General features: G+C 39.7%; 1 pseudogene; it reads right to left on the bottom strand.

The window, feature by feature from the left end:
* Positions 1-416: 416 nt before the first annotated feature.
* Positions 417-7,384, bottom strand: LOC139005845 (ferritin light chain pseudogene; annotated as a pseudogene).
* Positions 7,385-9,142: the final 1,758 nt, after the last annotated feature.

Raw genomic sequence — 9,142 nt, 5'->3', positions numbered from 1 at the left:
ATACATTTAAATAAGTGGTAATAGACTTAAAATAAATATAAATATTACTATATAATTAAAGGATTTTATTCTTATACAATTTTAATATACCATTGTGTTCACACTTTTAATATAATTTCCATTGCATTTTTGTATAAATTTTTTAGAATCATTATTGTTATATAATTGGAACACCATAAAATTGACCATTTGAAGTTTACAATTCAATAATATTTAAAACGTTCACAGAGTAGTACAAGCATTACCCAATCTAATTTTTTTTTTAATCTTCAAAAAGCTTTATTGTTTCATTTGGTCCAATGCATGGGAGAGGGCTCCAGGGTGGTTAAAAGAATGGCTAGTAATTTGGGGGAGAAGCTCAGGTAAAAGCCGGGGATGCAGAGGGGCCCCCCAAAGGCCTCTGGCTCCAAAGGCTCCTAGTGGTGCTTGAGGGTGAGCCTTTGGGAGAGATGCTCGCCCAGCCCAGCCTGGGGCCGGCAGCCTGCGGAGGGGAGTCAGGTGTCGCCCATCTCCTTGATGAGTTCACCTGCTCACCCGGAAGTGGTTCTACAGGAAGTCACAGAGACGAGGGTCTGCGGGTAGAACCAGGGCCTGCAGCTCCCAAAGGGCCTGGTTCAGGCTCCTCTCCAAGGCCAGGGCGGCCTCCATGGCGCCCTGAGTTTTGCCCACTCGTCCTGGGGGGCTTCAGCACGTCCTGGAAGGGTATGCGGCCACCGCGCTGGTTTTGCAACTTTAAGAGCCGCTCAGCGCCCTCAGCTTCTTCTCCGCCAACTCGAGGAAGAAGTGGCCCAGGCCCTCAAGAGCCACATCGTCGCGGTGGAAATAGAAGCCCAGAGAAGGTAGGTGTGGAGCCCGCAGAGGCAGGTTGGCCAGGCGGGTGACGGCAGCCTCCACCTGGGTGGAATAATGGATGAATTTGGGAGCTCATGGTTGTTGGGCAATAAGGAGTTAAGGTAGAAAACACCCGGTGTGTTGGCTGGTCCCGGAGGTGGTTGTGAAGGTGGTGACTGGATGAGACACAGGAGAGAGGCCGAAGGCTGGAAGAAGGGCGTCCCTGGGTCTGTTCCGTCCAAACACTGTTGAAGCAAGAGACAGAGCCGGGCCGCCGAGGGCACTGCCCACCCAATCGAATTTTGAAACATTTTTATCAACTCAAAAATAAACCCATTTTATTAGCATTCACTCCATAATCCTTCTTCTCCCGCTTCTCCCAGCCCTACTCTTTGTATAAATTTGCCTCTTCTAAACATTTTATATAAATGGAATCATACTATATGTGGTTCTTTGTAACTGGCTCTTTCACTTAATATTTTCAATGTTCATTCATATTGCAGCGTGTATCAGTACTTTTATTGTTGTTAAATAAATATACATGTTATTTATTGTTGTTTTATTAGCTAAATAACATTCCATCGTGTGGCTATACCATATTTTATTTATCCATTCGTTAAATAACTTGTTTCACTTGTTGCTATTTTGAATAATGCTACTGCCAATATTTATATACAAATTTTTGTGTGCACATATATTTCATATTTTCAATTTTCTTGGGTATATACCTAGTCTGGAAATGCTGGATCATATGGTAATTCTGTTGAACATTATGAGAAATTGCCAAAATATTTCTAAAGTGGCTGCACTATTTTATATTTTCACCAGAAGTGCAGGATTCAAATTTCTTCATGACAATAAGTCAGTCTCTTTGATTATAGCCTCCTAATAGGGTAAATTAACATCTCATTATGGTCTTGAGTTGTATTTCCCTAATAACTAAAGATGTTGAACATCTTTTTATTTGCTTATTGTCCATTTGCATATTATCTTTAGAGGAATGCCTACTGTAGCTCTTTACTCACTTTAAAAATAAATGTCTTCTTATTGATTTAAAAGGGTTCTTTAAATATTGTAGATGTATGCAAGTCTATATCAGATATATGATTTTCAAATATTTTTCCCATTCTCTGAGTTATGTTTCACTTCCTTGTTGGTATCACTTGTAGCATAAAGTTTTTAATTTTATGTAGTCAAATTTATCTTTTTTGTTGTTATTGCTTGTGATTCTGGTGTCATATCTAAGAAACCTACCTCAACCAAGATACAAGGATTTGCACTTATGTTTTCCTCTAAGAGTTTCTATTAGTAGAGAGAAATGTGTACAAGTGCTCAAGCTCTACATTTTTCAATGTACAATATTTTGATTTTAAAAATACGTATGTTTGCCAATAGAAAAAAATCATATAATTGAACCCCAAGAGGAAGAACTAACAAAAGATCTACCTATAGATAACTCAAATGTTAGAATCAACAGATAAGAACAAAGTAACTATGATTAATATACAACTAAATTTTCCCCACATTCTTGGATATTAAAAAGTATATTTCCAAAAATTCCATGAATCAAAAGAATAAATAAAAACAGAAATTAAACAACATTTATAGTGAATACCATTGAATATATAACCATTAAACTTAGGAGATGCAACCAATGCTGAGTTTAGAGATTTACTATGTATTAGATACATACTGAGAAAAAAAAATCAATGATCTAAACTTGATCTGGCCCAGCTGGTGTGGCTAAGTGTTTAAGCATCGACCCATGCACCAAGAGGTCCCCAGTTCAATTCCCTGTCAGAGTACATGCCAGGATTTCAGGCTCGATCCCCCATAGTGGGTGTGCGGGAGGCAGCCGATAGATGTTTCTGTCTCTCTCTCCCTCTCCTTTCCTCTCTCTCTAAAAATCAGTAAAAACATATTTTTTTTTTTAAAAAAAACTTGATCTGAATAAGCTAGGAAAAGAAGCCTCTTTTATGTAATACAGAATGAAGCATATAAGTAAGAGCAGAAATCAATAAAATAGGAAAGAAATATGCAATAGAGAAAAATTACCAAGCCACAATTTGGTTCATTGAAAAGGATTTTAAAAAGTGATAAACTGCTATTAAAACAAATCAATTGGGGGTGGGGGGGGGCACAAGTTACCAATATTGAGAATGAAAAAGATGACTTTTATATAGAAATTAGATTCAATAACAAGAAAATGAGAGTAATAGAAGCAGACCTATAGATAACTCGAATGTTAGAAGTTTTGAAATAATTAAAGTTAATGATCTCATTAGAATGCAAATTGGATCTTGTCATTTTTCTTTTAAAAAATCTTTCAAAACTTTTCCATTGCCCTGAGGATGAATAAGGGGAAGTATGATTCGCTCCTTGTCTTTATCGTCAGCTCATCTGCTGATACTAGACCTGCTCTTCCCTCTTTAAACTGCAGCCGTAGAGGCTACTGGCTTCTCTCAGTTTTTCAGGCATGCAGAGCTCTCACCAGAAATCAGAGTTTTCACAAATGCTGGGTTAGACAAAGAATCTCTTCGGAGAGCCTTTGAGAGTATGTTTTGCTATATTGATCTAACATAATATAATTTCCTGAGATATGATTATTGTGTTGTCATCATAATTAGCTAGTTTATTAATATGAATAATAGAAAAACAGCGAAGGGGAGACTAGATATTGTAAGCAGGCTCCTCTGGGCAGCTGCATCAGGAAGCTACAGCTTCACACTCTCCAGGGAACCACCTGTCCATTCCCTGCCAATCGCTGGGGGAAGGGATCCAACACAGGGGGATGTGGGCACGTGCACAGTGAAGTCAGGGTAATGTAAGGAAGGTGCTTGCTTGCCTGTCAGTCTAGCCTAGGGGTCCATAGATTGGCTAGATTCCTGGTCGGCAAACTGCGGCTTGAGAGCCACATGCGGCTCTTTGGCCCATTGAGTGTGGCTCTTCCACAAAATACCACATGCGGGCGCGCACATACAGTGCGATTGAAACTTCGTGGCCCATGCGCAGAAGTCGGTTTTCAGCCTGGGCAAGTCTATTTTGAAGAAGCACTGTTGATATTTGGCTCTGTTGACTAATGAGTTTGCTGACCACTGGGCTAGAGGGAGGAAGCCACTGCAAGCATGCGAAACCTTGGAAGGTTAAAAATCCCCAAAGAGTTCCCTCTCTGTGGTGCCCCTTGTTCCCTCTCACACTCTTGCTCCATGACCTGCACTTGCCCATGCGCCAGCTTACATGCGGCCTTAAGCAGCTACATGGCCCATGGCCATGTGGACCCCACGAGCAATAGACGGCAACTGGGAACACAAGTTAAGTTAGCTAGATGCTGGACTGGACTGTGCTTAGATATGGAGCAGAAATTCTGGGCAGTGGCCTTAACCCTGCTGAAGACAAGATTGAACTTTTTCCATGGTGGGTCAAAGGGCAATGGGGCATTGGAAAACAAGGGGTTTCATTCCAGGAAAATAAAGATCACTTGTTATAAAATTCTTTGCCTTGCGCCATTATAAGAACTCCACTTTCACCCGTGACAGATGGGAACGCAGATGGCACCCCACGGATAACAATTGCAATGAACTCTATAACTTATTTTTCTTGAATGATAAAGCTATTACAGTGATTAAAAGATACTCAATAAATACATAAAGTTAGAAAAGAGAAAGAGCAACCCATAATTCATTTTTCCAAAAGAAAAGTATTATTAATATTGTTGAGTAGAATTTTACATTGCATTTTTATATAAAGTAATTTTAAGTAATTTTCTACATTGCTATACTTTGTATGAGTTTATAATATTCCATCATGTGAATATATCATAAGAAATCACTTCCTTTCTGATGGGAAATTGTTTTGATTCTTTTCTAGAGTAAGTAATGCTCCGATAAACACTTTTTTTTCCATAAAGCGTTTTCTGAGGTTTGAATTATTTCTTTAGAGCATATTTCCTAATTTTATAACTATTAGGTCAAAAATATGCACAATTTTGGAGTAGTTACCACATAATGCCAATTGTTATCTAGAGGATAATGCTACTGCCCCCTTCATTAAAGAGTATGACAGTGCCCATTCCTTTGAGCATTTCCAAAGACCCAATTTTATCAATTTTTAAAATTTTCCTAATTGAGTAATAGAAAATTTTAAAGAAAAATTCTATTTGTTTCAGTACAAGTAGTTTTTTATTGAGGTTCATGGTTGGGTTGCATTTTTTGTATACATACGTATTTTTGCTCATTATTCTATTGCAAAAGAAAGTGTCTTTAGTTGATAACTTTTAGCACTTGAAATCATTAGCAGTAAATTTACATAGCCCACATGTGCAGAACAGAAAAAAAAAAAATAGATGCCTTTAATAAGAGAAGGGGATATTAATTTTCCAAGAAAAGTACTTGAATTGACCTTCAAAATGTAGTTTATAGAAACTAACAATTCCTTAATTTTTTGTTCTTTACTGTCCCTGGCAAAGCAAAAGATTAGACATACTTAAAAGCACAAAGTTCCTAAGGCATTTCTGCTGTTTGGGGGAGAAGCTGCTGATAAAATTGTTAATTAGCAGCTTATCAAAATATCTATGTCATTATGTATTGTAAATTGCCCATGGGCCAAATGTAAATTATTCATAAATTAACATAGGAAAAGCAAAAGCTAGATCAGCAAGTTGAAGGTCATATTTACCTGATAGACTAAAATGCTAATCAAGCCATAATGATTTAAAATGAATATAAATATGTATAAGCTTTTCTGAACAAAAAGGTACTCATTATAATGTACCTTAATTAGCTTAATAAAACTTCCAAATTTTTTGAAATTGTTAAAGGTCAGACACAATTCTTCTTTGAGAGACAAAAATTTGTCTGGTGAAACTTAAACAATGCAGCTTCAATAAAAAGAATTTCAGATAGCTGTGAAAAATACCACAGGAAAACCAAGAAAAATAAGGATCATTTTCCTAAACCTCTAACTCCTATGGCAAAAAGTTCCATTTGTGTCATTTCTGAGTACAATTGCAATATTCAAAAATTTCATGACATAGAACACAATAAATGACATTGGGGGAACCTCACAGATTAATCTTGCATCAATAACAAACAGAACAAAGATGTTGCTCAGATTTGTGAATGCTAACTTGCACCCACTTGCAAACTACTGAATATGTCTATATAATGATATAGATGATCTGTCACTCTTAGTTACTTCATTTCAGTTTCCATTCCAAATTAATTTTGTTCTTATACATAATGAAAAATGTCTGTGTGCAACAGGTGAATCTTAGGTTTTCTAGCAATTGTAAGAACTTTATTGTAAAGTATGTCAGATCATTTCAAGCTATTAAATATTGATTGAATATATATATTATATATTTATATTAGAGGCCCAGTACATGAAATTTATATTCGTGCACTGGTAGGGTCCCTAGCAGCTGCCGGCTGCTGGCCAGGGCCTCCCTCCCTTCCCCTGGCTGACCCCGCCCCCTGCTCGAACTCCCGGATGAACTCCCAGGTGAGGGAACAATTTGCATACTACGCTTTTATTATACAGGATATATAGAGAGGCTCTGTGCACAAAATCCATGCATGGATAGGGTCCCTAGTGGCTGCCGGCTGCCGGCCTCATTGCTGGGGTCCAACCCCAGCGGGTCTAGGGGTCCCCAAAGGTGTGGACGGAGTCGGCGATGAAGGAATGACACGGAGACAGCGTTCAGTTGATCAGCAGCCCAGCCAGGATCTCTAGCCAGGAACTCCAGCAAAGTTCTGTCTTGGATCTCCAGTCAATTTCTGTGCAGGATCTCCAGCCAGGTTCTGTGCAGGATCTCCAGCCAGGTGCTGTGTCCATGTTCTCTTGCTAGGTTCTCCAGCCAGGGTTTCCAAATTCTCCAGCCAGGTTCAGTCACCAGGTTCTTTAGCCAGGTTCTATCCAGGTTCTTTTGCCATGTTCTGTCTAGGTTCTCCAGTGAAGTTCTGTAGCCAGGTTCTGTCCAGGATCTTTTGCCATGTTCTCTGGCTAGGTTCTGGTTAGGATCTGACGAGGCTCTGATGAGGATCTGATGATTATTGTCTTGTTACATTCGTATTTATACCAGCCGATTTTAATCCTGTCAATTCTATTACAAAGGTTAGGGCGTTTCTTATCTCCATTCCAGGGAGTAAAGATTATGTAGCTTAACTACCCGCCTGGCACTTAATTAAGGGGTTGTATCCCCTCCCTAACCTCAGGGAAAGATCCCCACCTGGGGAAACAACCTGTCTTGGAGAGGTGACCTTGGTTAAAACACATAGCACCAAGAAGGTGAGCAAACATATTAAGAATAGTATGCCATATATGCCAGGTCCCTTGAAACAGCAAGGATGGACCGGCTCCTGGCAGGCTGAGGCCTCCCTTCCCCCTGCTGTCTGCCACCACTGGCTGGGGCCTCCCTTCAAATCCACCTTGGCCTGGTGCTGCTCACTCACCTGCTCCACCATCCCATTGCAGTCCCACTCTTGTCGGGGCCCATCAGGCCAGCAGCACCTCCACTGCTGCCCACTGTCAGTACTGCGTTGCTGACACCTGCCATGTTCCGTGCCACCCCCTGGTGGTCAGCACATGTCTAACTCCTAGTTGGTCAAACTCCCGCCCATGGGGACAATTTGCATATTAGCCTTTTATTTTATAGGATATATATGCTTTAGCCCTTACAACAATATATAAGGAAGCTATTTTTATGACACTCACTTTACAGGTGAGGAAACTGGGGCTTAGAGGGGTTGATAGTTTCACCAAGATCCCATAACTAGTGACAAGTGTTGCTGAATGTGGCTCAGATCCCACAGCCTGTGTTTGTTTGTTTGTTAAATTGTTGACACTATTATAGTGTCCCCCATTTTCCCCCCTTTACCCACCTCAACCTAGTCCCTGACCCCTCTTCTTCTGGCCATCTCCACACTGTTGTCTGTGTCCATGGGCTATGCATATGTTATTTGGCTAATCCCTTCACCTTCTTTCATCCAGCCACCCCACTCCCCCACCCCTTCCCCTTGACTGCCATCCTGTAGTCTTCAACATCAGGAAGTACATGGTCTTCTTCAAGGCCAACCCATTGACTCAAGTGCCATGTTTTATTCTTATAACAAAATTCAAAATATTTTGTAAATTTCTCTGTTTGCAAAGAGAGTGAGGAAATAACCTGGTCTCCTCCTGAAGCTTTCTTCCCACCGTTTTGCACTCTGATCACAATGTCTTTCTGTTGCACAATCAACTCTGGTGTGGTGCCCACCAGAGAATGAGAGAAAGGATCAAAACTGTTGGAAAGTAAAATGCAAGGTAACAATGTCAATATAACACTTCTATACATAGTAGACAATGTTCAAAGATTTCAACAGCCTGTTGATAAAATTATATTTCTAAGGGAACAAGCCTTGGCTCTGAGTATCTTTATGAATTTTAATGAGCACTCACGGTGTTAAAACAATTTATTTATCCCTCTTTATTATTATTGAAGAGAGTTTATTCAGTCATCAGGAAATGTGCTCAGCGTTAGATAGCTAAGGCATAGAGAAATTTGTGAACACCTTTGAGAAAAGGAAGGTTCTGTAGAGAAAAAGCAGAAGAGGAAGCGATCATGGGATTTGAGGATATTAGAAATTAGCAAGGCTGGTGTCCAAGAAACACAGATAGAAAGGGGGCGTTGAGAGAAACCAGCCTTTCCAGAGAGACACTTGGCCCAGGATCATTGGGAGGGTCAGATGGGGAGAGCGCATCACTTCTGAGGCCTCCTGTAGTGTGAAAAAGTCCTCGGGTCCAAGAGCGCTGACCCATGCATTCAAAATCCCTTCAAACAGACCAACTCTAACTTGGAGACTTCACAGGCAAGTCAACAAGCCTTATGTTCAATCGTATGCCTTCAGTTGTACCATGCCAGTTGAGTAAGGGCTGCCTAGCCAGGCTTAGGCAAGCCCAGAACCCACTGTCTGCTCCTTCCAAAACGATCATCAGACCCAAGTGAGTGTTTTATATAAAGGTGAAAAGTGAGAGGTTAAATTATTAATGTTTTACAGAAGTGTACCAATGATTCCTTTCAGAGTTTTATAAATATGTAAACAATTATTCTAAAATGTTGCTCCTCAACTTTATGGCTGTAAAAGAAAAAAGAAAAAAAAGTAGTGTCTCAGTCCCAGACCACCAAATGCACCACTTTATATACATGATTGATTTATCTTTGAAAAACCACTCTTTTGCCTTCTGGTAAAATTTTTGGTAATATTTACAATTATCTTTAAAGTATTTGATGTTTCAGTAAGTTCCATAGTTAATTTTTATTGAAACTCCAAAATAG

Source organism: Myotis yumanensis, unplaced genomic scaffold (genome assembly GCF_028538775.1).
Source record: "Myotis yumanensis isolate MYYU_CA2020_CCGP unplaced genomic scaffold, mMyoYum1.0.hap1 SCAF_3, whole genome shotgun sequence".
Classification (NCBI taxonomy): Eukaryota; Metazoa; Chordata; class Mammalia; order Chiroptera; family Vespertilionidae; genus Myotis; species Myotis yumanensis.
Note: the sequence above shows the minus strand (reverse complement) of the source record. Positions and strands in the feature narration are given on the sequence as shown.